At 38.3% G+C, this 18,767-nt stretch overlaps 2 pseudogenes; both read right to left on the reverse strand.

The window, feature by feature from the left end:
• Nucleotides 1–8,918: 8,918 nt before the first annotated feature.
• LOC147378535 (structural maintenance of chromosomes protein 6-like) lies at nucleotides 8,919–16,070 on the reverse strand (annotated as a pseudogene).
• On the reverse strand, nucleotides 9,599–10,783 carry LOC147378536 (eukaryotic translation initiation factor 3 subunit M pseudogene; annotated as a pseudogene).
• Nucleotides 16,071–18,767: the final 2,697 nt, after the last annotated feature.

The following is an 18,767-nucleotide window of genomic DNA, read 5'->3' on the forward strand; positions in this document are numbered from 1 at the left end:
AATTTCTATAGACAAAAATGAAAAAAATTAATCTGCAGACTCATGACTGCTTTCCAGCATATTCATGGGTATACCTACCAAGGGCCAGCTCTTTCTAAACCTCATTTTGTCAGCTATGTGTGTTACTGTCATTACATAATTTATTTATTAAATTAATCCATGAAACAGAATTAAAAAGGAAAGTTCGATTTTACTATTAAAAAGGTTATATACTTTCAAAAGACTTGCTATAATCAGGTCACTAAAAATTACTGTCAAATAAGGAGTGGATAAAGTAGCTGTGAAAGATTGAGAGATGTCTTAGTCTTGGGTTCCCTCAAAAATAGAGCCTGGGGCTTCCCAGGTGGCTCAGTGATAAAAATTTGCCTGCCAGTGCAGGAGACAGGTTCAATCCCTGATCAGGGAAGTTCCCACACGCCACAGAACAACTAAGTCTGTGCATCACAACTACTGAAGCCCATGCTCTGGAGCCCATGTTCCACAACAGGGAAAGCACTGCAGTGAGAAACCTATCACTGCAACTGGAGAAAAGACACAGCGACGAAGACCCAGCTCAGCCAAAAATAACTAAATAAATGCTTTAAAAAACAGAACTTGAAACAAAGCTTATGTGCTGCTTCTGTGATAAGGAGTGACATCCCTGCAGGAATGAGGGGTAGGAGGAATGAAGGAGACACAGAAAGAAACCTAATATCAAGCTGGCTAAGAGCAACTAAATGCTTAATCTCATGAATCAACTTCTGAGAAGTCACAGAAACCCCTGAGGCAGTAAGTGAGGGACAAGATGGGGGGAAATGGATAATAATTTATCCTCCCAATTCTTATCATCTGCTATTCTTCAAAGCTCACACTCAGCACATCATTCCCATGAGTTTGCAGACTGCACAAGGCTGAGTTCACCTTGACATCAATGGGCAGGAAGCAAGGGAACTCAGAGCAACACGATATGAGTGAGGTTGTTAGGCAGGTTGTGCCGGCACAAAGTCTGCAAGAGTCCATCCACACAGAATGGTAATGGGAGCAGTGGCTGGAACAAGAGAGGAGTGAGGCCAAGAGAATCTGATTTTGCACGGAGTGTCTTTCTAAAGGGGGAATTGAAAAAAAACGGAAGGATTCTGAACTCAGATTTCTCCACGTGTGTCTCTGAGTTCTGGTCTGCTTTAAAAATACCATTTCTGGAATTTGAGTCAGTTGTAGTGAGGTGTCTGAACCTAAAGCCCGTTACACAGAGTGAAGTAACTCATAAAGAGAAAAATATATATTAGCACACATATTTGGAATCTAGAAAAATAGTACTGATTAACCTATTTACAGAGAAGAAATAGAGACACAGACATGGAGAACAGACTGCTAAGTCGCTTCAGTCATGTCCAACTCTGTGCGACCCCATAGACGGCAGCCCACCAGGCTCCCCCGTCCCTGGGATTCTCCAGGCAAGAACACTGGGGTGGGTTGCCATTTCCTTCTCCAATGCAGGAAAGTGAAAAGTGAAAGTGAAGTCGCTCAGTCGTGTCTGACTCTTTGCAACCCCATGGACTGCAGCCTACCAGGCTCCTCCATCCATGGGATTTTCCAGGCAAGAGTACTGGACTGGGGTGCACTGACATGCATACACTATTTGTGTAAGATAAATAACCAGCAGGAGGCTGCTGCACAACACGGGGAGCCCACCGATGACAGAGAGGCATGGAATGGGGAAGGAGGGTGGCAAGAGGGGATATATGTATAGTTATGACTGATTCGTGTTGATGTATGGCAGAGACCACCACAATATTGTAAAGCAATCATCCTCAAATAAAAAATATAAATAAATAAAAATACCGATTCTGGAAATTATATCTGTGAGTGTGGTCTATGTCAGAAACATAGCAGAACACCAATTAGCAAAATCAAACCTAAAGGAAACTTCCTGGCCTTCTATAAAAGATAGTTGTGTACCCTTTTATGTTTTAAGTTGGAATAAAATGTTTACAAAGTGTGTATATATCTTTATACAATGACTTCCTTTTTAATTAATAGACCAGTCTTCCTCAATAATGTCAGATAACAGAACTTATTCTTTCTAAAAGATTAAGCCTTGATCAATTTTTAATTAATTAATTTAATTAGGATTGAGTTTTGTATAGTTCTTTGATTTTTACAGTTGAGAGATACTGATTTTTTTTAAATTGAAGTATCATTGACATTGTTGTGTTAGTTTCAGGTGTACAGCAAATTGATTTAGTTACACATATATATTCTTTTTCAGATTCTTTTCCATTGCAGGTTATTATAAGATACTCAATATAGTTCCCTGTGTAGCACAAAGGATATTGATCTTTTAATAACAGTTTTATTATGCTATAATTCACATACTATGAAATACACTCTTTGAGGGACTTCTCCTGTGGTCCAGTGGCTAAGACTCCACGTTCCCAATGCAGAGGGTCCAGGTTCAATCCCTGGTCAGGAAACTAGATCCTGCATGTCATGCAACTAAAACCTAGTGCAGCCAAATAATCATTTAAAAAAATCACTGTTTGAAAGTATACAAGTCAGTGATTTTTAGTATATTTACAAAATTGTGCAACCATCATCACTATGTAATTCAAGAACATTTACATTACCCCAAAGAGAAGCTCTGTCTACATTTGCAGTAATTCCCGTTCTCCCTTTTACCCAGTCCCTGGTGATTATTGCTCTACTTTCTGTCTCCATGGAGTTGCCTGTTCTGGACTCTAATAGGTAACAGCCAAATAGTGCCTGTGATAGAGGCTTGTGTGGCTTTCTGAGCAATTATTAACTTTTTCTGTCTCAGAATCTATCTTCGAATTTTGATAATGTGTTATGATAAATAACTGTTACCCATTTTAAACTTAGTAGACTACACAGACATGTCTAAAAATGCTTTTGAGTCATTGCAGGGACGTGCCTGCTAAATAAAGACTGAAACATTAAGATACAGCAACTTTTGTGGCTATCTCCTAAGTTTGATCGTTGAACCCATTAGGTGCTCTGTCTTCAAAGAACAGCATTGTTAATTGTGCTTTTACCTGCTAGAAGAAACGTATGTTAGACCAGACAGTACAGTTAGTAATAAAATGTCCATGTCAATGAATAGTAAAATTACATACAGATTAATGAAATAAGACTTTGTGTATCTGCTGATATTAATCTAAAATTCTGATGAGGGGAAATGCTATATTTAGGTGAATTCAAGAGTGAATATTCACTGACAGTCATTCTAATAAACAGTATCAGTTGGGATATAGTACTACAGTTAATACCTAGGACATTTACTCACCTTTGAAGTTTTCAAAAATATATTGGTGCTCCAAGGAGAATCAACAGATTAAATATTAGAAAGGAGGAGAATTTGCCAAATTCTTTTTTTTTTTTTTAGCAGCAAAATAGTACAGACTCATGAAAGAGCAGTAGGGAATGTCCTTAATGGAGTAGGATCCAAGATGTTGGAAGTGGCTGGAAATGCTCCATTTGGGATAGGACTGTGTTTGTATATGACTGAGGAGAAGAAACCTGGGTGTCGTAGTTCACTGAAGCTCCTGGGCCTCAAAGTCTTCATCACAAAGGAAGGAGCTTATTTTGAAGTGGTCTCTGAAGGTGTCTCTCCCAAGTTTGGGTCTGTATTTCAAGAAAGGAGTCTAAATCTCAGCATCACTTAGATGTGTTGTAAGAGGGTAACTACCTCACCATCCCACTGCCGGCACAAAAGTTGAAAAACGTTCAAAAGTAAGAAGCAAATCTCTCATCCGCTTTCTGAGTCTGTTTCTGGGCTGTCTCTTTCTAATCCTTATCTTTTATGTTTGAAGCTACAATCAACATGGAATTGATTTTTGCTTCTGGTGTGAGATGGCAGGGTGTCTCTTTTCTTTCTCTTTTCATAGGAAAATCTAATCCATCACCGCTTTTGCAGTGACACCTTTGTCATAAATCAGGTGTCTATATATGGCCTCTGCTCCATTCTGTGATCTATTTGTCAATGTTTTCACCAATATCATACTGCATTAATTAGATTTACATCTTAATATTCAGTAGAGTTTGTCCTCACACATTTTTCACAGGAGTGCATGGTTAGTCTTGACCCTTGACATATTCTTTATCCTTCCACTTCAGAAAAGTGAAAGTCGCTCAGTCATGTCCGACTCTTTGTAACCCCATGGACTATACAGTCCATGGAACTCTCCAGGCCAGAATACTGGAGTGGGCAGCCTTTCCCTTATCCAGGGGATCTTCCCAACCCAGGGATTGAATTCAGGTCTTTGGCATTGCATGCAGGTTCCTTACCAGCTGAGCCACCAGGGAAGCCCAAGAACACTGGAGTGGGTAGCCTATCCCTTCTCCAGTAGATCTTCTTGACCGAGGAATCAAACTGGGGTCTCCTGCATTGCAGGTGGATTCTTTACCAACTGAGATATCAGGGAAGCCCATTCCACTTCAGAATCTACCTGTCAATTCCACAAAAATTAACTCATTGCAATTTTGATTGGGACCACATTGACTCTACAGGTAAACCCAGGGAGGAATGACATCTGTACTAATTTGAATCTTCTAATACATCAAAAGAGTATATCTCTCCATTTATTTAGATCATTTTCAATTTCTCTAAAAATGTTTTTAGGTTTTCTGTATAGAGGTATTCCACATCTTTCTTTAGATTTATTGTAGGTGATTGGTATGTTTTAATCCTATTGTAAATGGTATCTTTTTAGATTTCATTTTTTAATGGTTTGATGCTCAACAAGGACAATTTCATTGACTTTTGCATGGCAATCTGTATCCTGTAAATTTGTTAACTCACCTAATAATTCTTTTTATTTATCTATTTTTATTTTTGGCTGTGCTGGGTCTTCACTGCTGTATGCTGGCTTTTCTCTAGTTTTGGAGAGTAGGGGTTACTCTTTATTGCAGTGCATGGGTTTCGGTAGTTTTGGATCCCAAACTTTAGAGTGCTGGCTCAATAGTTGTGGCACTCAGGCTTAGTTGTTTGGCAGCATATGGGATCTTCCTAGACCATGGATTGAACTTATGCCTCCTGCATTGGCAGATACATTCTTAACCACTAGACCACCAGGGAAGCCCTCACCTAATAATTCTAGTATCAATCTGTGGATTTAATTTTCTAAGAATGCAAAATATTCAATTTTATTTCCTCTACCTTTAACCCTGTTATCTATTTTTCTTGCCTTATTGTATTAGATAGGACTTTCAGTATATTCCTTGTTTCAGAGTGAAATATTTCACTGTCAGGTACTGTTTCCTGTAGTTTTGTTTTTCCATAAATGTGTACTTACATGCTAAGTTGCTTTAGTTGTGTCCAACTCTGTATGACCCTATGGACTGTAGCCCACCAGGCTCCTCTGTCCATGGGATTCTCCAGTCAAGAATACTGGAGTGGGTTGTCATGCCCTCCCCCAGGGGATCTTCCCAATCCAGGGATAGAACCTGCATCTCCTGCGACTCCTGCATTGTAGGTGGATTCTTTATCACTGAGCCACCAGGGAAGTCCCTTTCTCATAAATACCCTTTAACAATTTAAAGATGTTTCCTTCTATCTATAGTTTGCTAAGAGTCTTTTTTTATACCTACATATAGAATTTTATCAATGCTTACAGTATTAAAATAATCATAAGTTTTCCTCATTTCTCCTGTTAACATGGTGAATGGCATTGATTAATTTTTTATGTTGAAACAGTCATATTCCTGAAATAGAGTCAACTTGGTTGTGATATATCCTTTTATATTTTGCTGGATTCAGTTAGTTTGTTTAATAAAAACGTTAACTTCTAAGTAAGATATATTAATTTGCAGTATCCCAATGTTTTTGTTGCAACAAGTAGAAAGTAAAATGGATAAATTGCAAATTTATATTTGTAAAGCTATCAGAGAGTTGAGGAGCAAAGAGGAATGGGTAAACTAAAATTCTGCAACAGTAACAACCCATCCTAGGTGAACTAGTGATTGTCTTTTTTTTTGTCCTCTGGTGGGCTTGATTTAGGAGGGGAGACTGTACTAGAAGAAAAAGAAGCCAGCAGAATTTTTGACAGTCACACAGAGCTGGTGTGACCAATTAGAAACTGGAAAAGCCCAAGTGCAAGGCTAATTTTGCCCCTGAGACATTTCCTGAGGGTGATGTGTGGCTGGGCGCTGGTCAGAAAGGCAGGTTTTCATCTCCGTTGTCTTGTGGTGCTTAGGGGAAAAAGCCTACAAGGGGATAAAATCCTACGAGAGGCTTTCACAGATTCACAACGAGGCTCTCCCTCAGGTTTCTGTCCATGGGTGCGTAGCTTGCTGTGCTTAGTCATCAGTCATGTCTGACTCTCTGCAACCCTTTCGACTGTAGCCCACAAGGCTCTGCTCTCCATGGGATTTCCCAGGCAAGAATACTGAAGTGGGGTGCCATTTCTTTCTCCAGGGAATCTTCCCAACCCAGGAAAGAACCCCTGTCTCCTGTGTCTCCTGTTGAGCCATTGGGGAAGCTCAGCAAGTTTGCTAAGTGCTGCCATAACAGACTACCACATACTGGGTAGTCTAGAAAAGTTTATTTTCTCGCCATTCTGGAAGCTAGATGTCCAAGATCCAAGTGTCAGCAGGGTTAGGTTTCTATACTGTCTATTTCCTTGGCTTATGGATGGTGGTCTCCCTGTCTTCACACAGCCTTCTTTCTGTGTGTGAGTCTGTGTCCTAATCTCTTCTTATAAGGACACCCATCACGTTGCCTTAGGGCTCACACTGATGAACTCATTTTAACCTCTTTGAGGACCCTCTCTCCAAATACGGGCACATGCTGATGACTGAGAGTTAGGACTTCAGCATAAGAATTTGTGGGGGGTGGTCAGGCGGGGCAGGGGGAGGCACAATTTAGTCTCTAACAATGGGGTTGGACACTAAAGAGCTAAAGTCAAACATGAAGAACAGAGCTACAGGGCTGAGGAAACAGAGATTAAAGAAACTCTCAGTTAGAAGCTCTGAATCAATTCAATCACTGATTGGATTGAGGTGATCTGTTCTACAATCTATCTGCCTAAGGAAGGTATCAGCTAGAGCCTTCTTTTATATACAAAGTCTGTCATATAATAAAACACTATTAGACATGTAAAGGAGGAAAAGGTGACCGATGACAAAGACAAAATACTAATAATAGAAGCAAACCCTTCCTTTCATTGAGAAGGTTTTAAATTGCAGATGCAATTTGAGTTATTGAATTACCTGGTTTCTTCTTGTATCAATTTTGGAGAACTGGGCCTTGTTAGAAATTTATTCCTTTCATCTAATTTTTCAAAGTTATAAAGTCTCATAATATCCTTTTGAGATCTTTTAATATCTAAAAGATTTGTAATAATGGTAACCACAGGTAAAGCACCAAAAAGTTCAGTTCGCAGCTGATCCAAGCTGTGGTAAGATGAGATGTTTTCTTTTTTTTCCTGTTCACTCTCATAACAAGTTTATTATGGTCATTCAGTTCAGTTCAGTTCAGTTCAGTCACTCAGTTGTGTCCAACTCTTTGCGACCCCATGAATCGCAGCACGCCAGGCCTCCCTGTCAATTACTATCTCCTGGAGTTCACTCAAACTCATGTCCATCCAGTTGGTGATGCCATCCAGCCATCTCATCCTCTGTCGTCCCCATCTTCTCCTGCCCCCAATCCCTCCCAGCATCAGGGTCTTTTCCAATGAGTCAACTCTTCGCATGAGATAGCCAAAGTATTGGAGTTTCAGCTTCAGCATCAGTCCCTCCAATGAACACCCAGGACTGATCTCCTTTAGGATGGACTGGTTGGATCTCCTTGCAGTCCAAGGGACTCTCAAGAGTCTTCTCCAACAGCACAGTTCAAAAGCATCAATTCTTCGGTGCTCAGCTTTCTTCACAGTCCAACTCTCACATCCATACATGACCACTGGAAAAACCATAGCTTTGACTAGACGGACCTTTGTTGGCAAAGTAATATCTCTGCTTTTCAATATGCTATCTAGGTTGGTCATAACTTTCCTTCCAAGGAGTAAGCGTTTTTTAATTTCATGGCTGCAATCACCATCTGCAGTGATTTTCAAGCCCCCAAAAATAAAGACACTGTTTCCATTGTTTCCCCATCTGTCTGCCATGAAGTGATGGGACCAGATGCCATGATCTTCCTTTTCTGAATGTTGAGCTTTAAGCCAACTTTTTCACTCTCCTCATTTTTCAAAGAACTATCTTTTAGCTGGGGCTTCCCAGGTGGCATTAGTGGTAAAGAACCAGCCTGCCAATGCAGGAGACATAAGAGAGGCAGGTTCTATCATTGGGTCAGGAAGATTCCCTGGAGGAGGTCATGGCAACCCACTCCAGTATTGTTGCCTGGAGAATCCCAAGGACAGAGGATCCTGGTGGGTCACAGTCCATAGGGTTGCAAAGAGTCGGACACAGCTGAAGGGACTTATCACACAGCACACATCTTTTAGCTGTGTTGATTCTTTCCATCAAATGTATGTTTTTATTGCATGAATTTCTGCTTTTATCTTTATTTTATCCTTCTTTCACTTTCTTTGGGTTTTATTTCTGCTATTTTTCTTTCTTTTTTTTTGTTTCCAGGTGCTAAAACTTTTAATTCTTACAAAATATCATAGAAATGAACCCAAACCAAACAGATATGTACATGAATGTATGTACAAAATTTTACTTCTGAAAAGAAAACTTAAAATAGGCAGTTTAAAAAAAAAAAAGATTTAAAACCAGTACTATGAAATTGATTTTTGTAAAGTAATTTAAATTTACTGATTGTAGTTGGTTTTCTAGGCTTATTTATATATTTTATTCTGGTAAGATGCATAAAAGAGTTTTTTATTTTAGAATATCTTTGGTTTCATTTTATTTCATCAAATAGTCCTGAATTTTTTTCCCTTTGCAAATCTTTCAACATGAGGACACGGCATCTAAGTTACAAATCAACTTTTGTCTTGTTCCTATTGAGTTACAGGTGACAAAGGCAATGTGATTTACCCTCTTTCAGGATCAGACATTCAAAGAATTCTCAGTCTGTCAGTTTACTTGACAGACGTGAGCTTGTGCTTTGAGGGGTGAGCAAGATAAATTGAAACACTGGGAATCTGCTGTCTTGAGTATCATATTCATTATGTCCTTTAGTTAACTGTATCATGTAGAACATCAGACTTGTCCAGCCATCTGAAAGGAGATTCAGCAATGGACCACAGGGAAAGAATGAAACAAGCCATGGGAAAAAACAAAAACAAAAACATTCTCCTCTGGATAAGGCCTTGCTGTTATAGAAAGGAACTTTGTTTCTCTCCCCAGGCGGAACTGATACAGTAACAGTGTCATTCTTGTGGACAAAATTAATTTTTCCGTAAATAGGCTGGCTGAGATAAATTGTCAAAGTACAATTTGTATTACAAAGACCTTCTAAATTATTGATTTGCTTTGTATCTATGAGTTCTTGTTTCTTCTAGTAATTTAATAAACCTTTCAAAAGTCTTTACATTATTACCTAGATCAAGATATGTTTCTCACGCTTCTCAGTACTGCTTCATTATTTCCTCGTGATCTCCAAAACTAGCATGTTCAGCCTGTATCTTTTGTCTTAATCTATTCATTTCTTTGTCTAAACTTTTTTTTTTTCAGATTTCAGCCTATGTTTTACTATGATTTAGATTTTCCAAAAAGAACAAAATTATACAGAGTAAAAATTCAGGTGTCAGAAAGACTCAAAAGGCTGTTTTTCATTTTGTTCAAGTCTTGTTTCCAGGCATTGTGTCATAGAGTTGTTGGCATTGTTGTTTTCCAAATGTCCGATGTGTGCTATGCTGACAACTACTTTTCTCTGGGTTTGATCACTTTTGTAGAAGACCATTTTAGTTCTTACCACATCAGTAACAAATGCTTCAACATCATCAGCTCCAATTTGAAGATCTTGTTGCATTGTGTCAAAAGAAATTTCTTTATTTTCCACTGCCATTCCCATAAAATAAGCAGTCTCATTTTTGCCATATTCTGTTCATGTAGTAGGCCAACTGAATCAATGAAGTCTTTATCATTCTGATGAAATGACATATGATGCTAATTTAGCACTCACAAAAAATGGTTAAAAGATCATGCATAAGCTCGCCTTTCAAAAATTTGACTGGTTTTAAAGTAAGAAGATGATCAGAAAGGAATGCATTTGGATCTTAAATGCTTGCACAATATACCTGTGGGCATCATCTCGAGCCTGGGAAGCATTGTCCTCCATGTAACTGCCTAACAATTCCACCATAACTTTTGATGCGGCATCACTTTTCTTACAAGCCACAAGTGCCTCATGATGTAGTCTTAAAAGAGTGTGTTTTGTTTTTTTTTTTAAGTGGTGAGGTTCCAGTCAGAAATCCATTTTCTAACTTGATCCAGCTCAGTTGGAATATACTGGATGGCCCCGCAAGAGGCTGCAACTATAGTGAGGCTGTATATCTTACAGGAGTATTCTTATCCATCCCATGGAAAAGATTGCTTAGCAACTGTAGTCTCAGAGATGGACGTTCACCTTCCTGAAATCTGACCAGTTTCTCACACAGGCTTTGAATCAGAGCTTCCTGCTTATCTGGTTCCAGGATCAACAGGGGGATACTGCGCTGTTCATCACAATTTCAAGGACTTTATCATCTTCCTTCAGACATACATCACTGGCTTCAATAATTTGAGCTAAATCTACATGAAGTCCACCTTCAGAGTTCTCTTATGAAATTTCAGCTCCTTTAGATTTCAAATAAGCGCAAAGCTCAGCAACCTGATCTTCCTCACTGACGTCGCAACGCAGGAATGCTCATGGCGAAGGCCCGCGCACTGTGGACATTCCGCTGGCTAACCACGATGACAGCTAAACTTTTTTTCTTCTATTTTCTCTGGGCAGATTTATCTTCTTTTTCTCGTCTAGTTCTTTTTCTTTCCTATCTAGTTTTCACTTATTTTTATTCAAAGTATCCAGAGGACTTCCCTGGTGGTCGAGTGGTTGACTTTGTTTCCAGTGCAGGGGATGTGGGGTCAATCCCTGGCCAGGAGCTAAAAATCTCAGATACCCAGAGGCCAAAAAACCAAAATGTAAAACAGAAGCAATATTGTAACAAATTCAATAAGGACTTTCAAAATAACCCACATTGAAAAAATCCTTTCAGTTCAGTTCAGTTCAGTTCAGTCACTCAGTCGTGTCCGACTCTTTTCGACCCCATGAATCGCAGCATGCCAGGCCTCCCTGTCCATCACCAATTCCCGGAGTTCACTCAGACTCACATCCATCGAGTCAGTGATGCCATCCAGCCATCTCATCCTCTGTCGTCCCCTTCTCCTCCTGCCCCCAATCCCTCCCAACATCAGAGTCTTTTCCAATGAGTCAACTCTTCACATGAGGTGGCCAAAGTACTGGAGTTTCAGCTTTAGCATCATTCCTTCCAAAGAAATCCCAGGGCTGATCTCCTTCAGAATGGACTGGCTGGATCTCCTTGCAGTCCAAGGGACTCTCTAGAGTCTTCTCCAACACCACAGTTCAAAAGCATCAATTCTTCTTCTTCACAGTCCAACTCTCACATCCATACATGACCACAGGAAAAACCATAGCCTTGACTAGACGGATCTTTGTTGGCAAAGTAATGTCTCTGCTTTTGAATATGCTATCTAGGTTGGTCATAACTTTCCTTCCAAGGAGTAAGCGTCTTTTCATTTCCTGGCTGCAGTCACCATCTGCAGTGACTTTGGAGCCCAGAAAAATAAAGTCTGACACTGTTTCCACTGTTTCTCCATCTATTTCCCATGAAGTGATGGGACCAGATGCCATGATCTTCGTTTTCTGAATGTTGAGCTTTAAGCCAACTTTTTCACTCTCCACTTTCACTTTCATCAAGAGGCTAAAGTTCCTCTTCACTTTCTGCCACAAGGGTGGTGTTATCTGCATATCTGAGGTTATTGATATTTCTCCTGGCAATCTTGATTCCAGCTTGTGTTTCTTCCAGTCCAGCATTTCTTATGATGTACTCTGCATATAAGTTAAATAAGCAGGGTGACAATGTACAGCCTTGACGTACTCCTTTTCCTATTTGGAACCAGTCTGTTGTTCCATGTCCAGTTCTAACTGTTGCTTCCTGACCTGCATACAGATTTCTCAAGAGGCAGGTCAGGTGGTCTGGTATTCCCATCTCTTTCAGAATTTCCCACAGTTGATTGTGATCCACACAGTCAAAGGCTTTGCCATAGTCAATAAAGCAGAAATAGGTGTTTTTCTGGAACTCTCTTGCTTTTTCCATGATCCAGCAGATGTTGGCAATTTGATCTCTCGTTCCTCTGCCTTTTCTAAAACCAGCTTGAACATCAGGAAGTTCACTGTTAACATATTACTGAAGCCTGGCTTGGAGAATTTTGAGCTTTACTTTACTAGCATGTGAGATGAGTGCAATTGTGCCATAGTTTGAGCATTCTTTGGCATTGCCTTTCTTTGGGATTGGAATGAAAGCTGACCTTTTCCAGTCCTGTGGCCACTGCTGAGTTTTCCAAATTTGCTGGCATATTGAGTGCAGCACTTTCACAGCATCATCTTTCAGGATTTGAAGTAACTCAACTGGAATTCCATCACCTCCACTAGCTTTGTTCGTAGTGATGCTTTCTAAGGCCCACTTGACTTCACATTCCAGAATGTCTGACTCTAGATGAGTGATCACACTATCATGATTATCTGGGTCGTGAAGATCTTTTTTGTACAGTTCTGTGTATTCTTGCCACCTCTTCTTAATATCTTCTGCTTCTGTTAGGTCCATACCGTTTCTGTCCTTTATCAAGCCCATCTTTGCATGAAATGTTCCCTTGGTATTTCTAATTTTCTTGAAGAGATCTCTAGTCTTTCCCATCCTGTTGTTTTCCTCTATTTCTTTGCATTGATTGCTGAGGAAGGCTTTCTTATCTCTTCTTGCTATTCTTTGGAACTCTGCATTCAGATGCTTATATCTTTCCTTTTCGCTCCTCTTCTTTTCACAGCTATTTGTAAGGCCTCCCCAGACAGCCATTTTGCTTTTTTGCATTTCTTTTCCATGGGGATGGTCTTGATCCCTGTCTCCTGTACAATGTCACGAACCTCCATCCATAGTTCATCAGCCACTCTATCTATCAGATCTAGGCCCTTAAATCTATTTCTCACTTCCACTGTATAATCATAAGGGGTTTGATTTAGGTCATACCTGAATGGTCTAGTGGTTTGCCCTACTTTCTTCAATTTAAGTCTGAATTTGGTAATAAGGAGTTCATGATCTGAGCCACAGTCAGCTCCTGGTCTTGTTTTTGCTGACTGTATAGAGCTTCTCCATCTTTGGCTGCAAAGAATAGAAAAAAAAAACTTTAAAAATATTTAAAGTATCCAAAAATTCTTTTTGTTTTGCTTCACAATGCCATTTCTCTTGTTTTTGGTTAGCCACTTCAGAATCAGCAAGGTTTAATTCATCTTTAAGTGGATCTGCTACTGTTTAATTTTCAGTTTAATTACAACATACTTGTTTTCTGCTTCTTATTTCAGACTTTTAAGAGACTCCATGCTTTCTTTTGTTGTTCCATATTTTTCTCAACAATTTTCATTTTCATTTTATTTTCTTGAACTTCATCTTCCAAGGTTTCAACATCTACAGACTAGGATTCTTTTATATTCTCAAGTTCCTACATTTTAGAAAGAGTTTTTCTTAATTTCATCCTAACACTTTACAATCTAGTTGGCAACTTCTAAGAAAACTTTCATTGTGTTTAATATACTCTTCAGGAATAGACAAGTGTTGCTGAAAATTTGTTATCTGGGCTTATGTATTTTCAACCTTCTTCTCTAAGTCAGTTTAAATAAATCCACGTTTCTGCTTAGAAACTCAAGTCTTATTTTCAGTTAAATAATAACATCCCACAAAGACTTGATCACCATCAGCAATAAAAGCTACAATTTTCGGGTAGCTTTGGGACTGCATTACTGCACAAGCTACACAATTATTTTTGATTAGTAGCACTGTCTCTATATCTCTCATGTCAGTTAGACTATTTGTAACAACTGCATTTTCTATTTCTATAGCTGTCAGAACTGTTGGAAACTGGATGATAAGCAGCTCTATCTAACACCATACATCTTATTCCCAAACTCAGAAACTATTGTCTGTGGCTGTGAGGTCCCTAGTGAATAAAACCTTTTCATCCGTGCCTGAAGCATTCTTTCCTCAGCATGATTATGGCAACAATAGGCTTGCAGAAGTCCTTTAAGCAAGATTCAATAGCTAGAGCAAGCTCAGTGTCCCAAGGATGAATGAAAGAGCCTGAAGAGCCTACAGGTTTATAGGTAAAATGTTCACATCAATAAGCATCATCTCTGGCTTCAAGAAGGGTCAGAACATGAGGGCCAAATCCTTTTAGTCAACCGTTATTACTTTCTTTCAGTTGCCTCTGATTATATAGTTCAGTATATACTTCACATCTCATTCTTCTCCCTAAATTCTGGTATGTTTCCTTTGGCTTGCTGAAACTGTTCAATCTCTTGGTTGACTGAACTTCTTTGAACCTATAAGGCCTTTACACTCTTTTCTTATATATATATAATTTTTATTCAAATATAGTTGATTTAAAATGCTGTATGAGCTTCTATATCCACTTTTTTTTAAGATTCTTTTCCCATATAAGTCATGTTGGGGTTTTGAGAAGAATTCCCTGTGTTGTTCAGTAGGTCCTTATTAGTTATCTATTTTATATATAGCAGTGTATATATGTCGATCTTGATCTCCCAGTTTATCCTTCCTCTGTTTACCCCCAGTAACCATAAATATGTTTTCTACATCTATGACTCTATTTCTGTTTGGTAAATGAGTTCACTTGTACCATTTTTCTAGATTCCTCATCTAAGCAATGTCATACGATATTTGTCTTTGTCTGATTTACTTGACTCAGTATGACTAGGTTACACTCTTTTTTTAACCAAGGTAATTTTTTTGCCTTTCAGCTTAAGTTCCAAAGATTGATTGTACCTTTTTTTTCAGTTCTTCAATTCTTTTGAAAAGCTGCTCATCATCTTTCTTTAATGTTGTATATGGATTTGGATTTTTTTTAGGGAATGATTGTATAAAACTTCAGTTTCATTATAGGCTCTTTTCTTAGGAGTAACATCTATCTGCTTTCAATACCATACATTCTGGTGTTCATGCATTTGTCTCTTCACTAATATTTTCTGTTTTATCTTGAATATCCTTGTATTTTTTTTCTCTGCTTCATTAAGTTTGACCTGCTGTTCTTCATTTTCCTGTCAAGTCTAGCAGCAGGATCTTCTCTAATTTTTATATTATCTCTCATAGCAGTCCATTGTTTTTCTGTTTAATTGACCACTGCCCAAACCATTTCGTGTTTCAAGAATTTTAAATTAGCCTTCAATGTACTTAAACTAGCAGTACTTTGAAAATATTCTTCTTTAAATACTGGTGGTTTAGCTCAAAAAATTACTCTTCCTTGATCTATCTACTCCTTGTTCTTTCTTTTGTTTCCATAATGTATGAATAACCTTCCTTCATCTGCTCAAGTTGGGTTGCTCTCATGGAGAATTTATATTTGTTTCCCTCAATTTAGGCAGCTATAACTGGTTGCTTATCTCTTGTGTTAAACTGAAACGAGATTATCCACCTGTATGTTGAAATGATCAAGAACTACAATCAGTTCTTTCCTAGTAGAAGCCATGGTTCGTGTTTCACTTTTTAGTTTGTAAGATTGACTTTCTTTTGTGTCCATGCTGCCAGGATGTCGCACAGCTAGAGTCGCCAAACACATTTGGCATCACCTCCACTGTTTCTTAATGTTATTGAGATAGCTGCTGAGTTCCATTGTTGCCAACAATAAAGTTGATATTAGAACCAAATTTAAAAGGTCTAAGTATCAAACGACACTTGAAGTTTCTTAGCTGAATACTCTCAATTATCCTAATTTCTGCGGCAGAGTAGAAGTGTCATTAGTGAGAGAAACTGTACATTCATCTTCCTCACTTTATGTAAATCCCCCAACTCTTGTCTCAGTCTTTTAGCATTTTTAAGAGTGAAGAAATTTTCTTCCTCTCTCTAGGCCATCAAGTCTCAGACAAGTTAGAGTGTCCTCAAGGAACCGATAGGAGGGACTGTTGTGGTGCAACCAGACATGAAGGCCACCCTGAGGATGTCTGGGCCTTTCCTGGCTTCCTCCGCCCACGAGCAACCACGTGCCTGTTACACAGCGCTCTGCACCTGCCTCTGCTGTTTTTCTAATCTCATGAGAAATTTTTAGACCATAAGTTTCTCCATCTTCCTTCTTTCCTAATATGTGCATTTTATATGCTGTAAATATCCCTCTCAACATGGCTTTTGCTGCACCTCACAACTTGTGACAGGTGGTATTTTCAGTGTTACTCTGTTTAAAATATTTTCTAGCACCCTTATGATTTTTTGCTTGAACAATGGACGATTTAGAGATGTGTTTCTTAATTTACAAATGTGTGAATTTTCTACTGATAATTTTATTTCTAGCTTACTTCCACTGTGGTCAGAGAATATGCTCAGTATTATTTCACTTTGAAATTTGTTGAGACTTGCGTTGTGGTCCAGCATTTGGTCAGTTCTGCCTTAATTTTCCATGTAGACTTGAAAAGTTCTATTTTCCCCTGGAATTTGCCTATTCATTCCTGGTACTTTCTTGTGGCTTGTTTATCTTAGTGGGTGATTTCCTTTAGTCTCTTTTTTGAAATATTAAACTGTGAAATATAACATGCATTGTGGAAAAAAAGCATAATTCAAAAAATAACCACAAAACAACCACATAACCCATCCTCCAGGTCAAGAAATAGAATATTATCAGCACTCGAGGAGCCCACATGTGTGTGCCTTTCTGATCACAGTTCTATCTATCCCCCAGGATATAACCATCATCCAATGACTTGTAGTAATTTCCTTGCTTTTCTTTATAAATGTACTACCTTACTACCTCTGTGTGCATTTTTAAACATAAGGACTTACTTTTGCCTCTTTTTAAACTTAAAGTATATAATCACATTGAATGTACTGTTTTGTATCCTGCTTTTTTTTAACTCAACATTAGGTATGTAAGATTTGTTTATGTATCTCCAACTTATTCCTTTTGCCTGCATTTTAGTTGATATGTATTACTGTATAATATTCAGTTGTACCAAAATTTTATTTATCCATTCTGCTGTTGGTGGCTTTTGGGTTACTTCCAGTTTGGGCCAATTAATAACAATACTCCTGTGAACATTCTTATACATATATTCAGATGCACATCTGCATGTATTTCTCTAAGGTATAGATCTTGAATTTAAATTGTTGGGCTGGGGTTACAAATATGTTCAACTTTATTGGACGCCACATGATATTTTCAGGAAGATGATACTAATTTACATCTCACCAACATTGTTTGGATGTTCCTATTGTCCAAGTTTTCTCCCCAACACTGAATATTGTCAGACTTTTATTTTTCCAATCTGATAGGTGTGTAGCCCATTGTAGTTTTAATGTGTACTTTCCTAATTACTAAGGATCGTGTTTATTGATCATTTGGATATCACCTTTTGAACCTGTTAAAGTCTTACCCATTTTTCTATTTGACTGTTTCTGCTATCAGTTTGTAATAGTAATGCTCACTAGGCTTTGCTGATTATACGTACTGCAAATACCTTCTCATGACCTTTCTTTCTTTATTCTAATAATATCTAACAATAACTGAAAATACAGTCTTTTGAGGAACAAAAGTTCTTAATCTTAATGTGGTTAAATTTATCAATCTTTATTTTGTACTTGCAATTGTTTGCATCATCTTTTATAAATTCTTTACTGTCTGGGGGCTGTGATATACTCTCCTCCATTCTTCTAAGAGCATTATAGTTCTGTCTTATTTAGGTTTTAATCCACCTGGAACTTATTTTTGGGTGGCCAAAGGAACCATCATTCTGGGGTCACTTCAGGGTCTTGGTTCAGTTCGTTCTTTTCAATCCTCTACTGGCCAAAGCCCCAGTATCCTGATAACAGTGTTACTACTATCATCATTTACCTCAGAACAACTCTAGTTTTATTTTGATTTTTGGAACGAGAGGGTCTTCAGAAACCTCCCCGATCTCTTGAGAGACCAACAATGCCTCAAAGAGTTGGGTCCTATCCAAGGTCTAGTTGTTCCTTAGCAGAAAGGGGGCCTCTGTGCACCTAATCAGTCATAACACCATTCGGAAGTCCTTAATAATATGTTTACATATTGTTCCAGATCCATACATATAAAGCATTTTCATTCTTTTAAAAGGCTGCATAAGGATCTATTATATGAAATTTATTTAACTGGTCCCCAAAGATGGGTCTTTAAATTCTATCCAATTATTTGTCATTACAATAGTGCAGTGTCATTTCACACCTGAGTATATCTGTATTATAACCTCCTAGAGATTGAATTACTAGATCATATGCCCTCCCCCAACTCCTAGCATAGAGTTTGTATCCATTTAAACTCCAGAACTATAGGAGCATGCCTATATTTTCACATTCTCACCAAATGCATTTATACTTATCTATCTGATAGTTGAAAATAATATCTCATAATTTCAATTTGTATCTTTTACTAAGGGTAAGACAATGCTTTTTATACATCTAAGAGAAATTTGTATTTCCTTTTCTTGGAACTATTATGATCTTGTGCTGTGCTGTGCTGTGCTTAGTTGCTCAGTTATGTCTGACTCTTTGTGACCCCATGGACTATAACCCACCAGGATCCTCTGTCCATGGGGATTCTCCAGG

Source organism: Bos grunniens, chromosome 2 (genome assembly GCF_055505025.1).
Source record: "Bos grunniens cultivar Pamir isolate PY7600 chromosome 2, Bosgru_T2T1.0, whole genome shotgun sequence".
NCBI classification, from domain to species: Eukaryota; Metazoa; Chordata; class Mammalia; order Artiodactyla; family Bovidae; genus Bos; species Bos grunniens.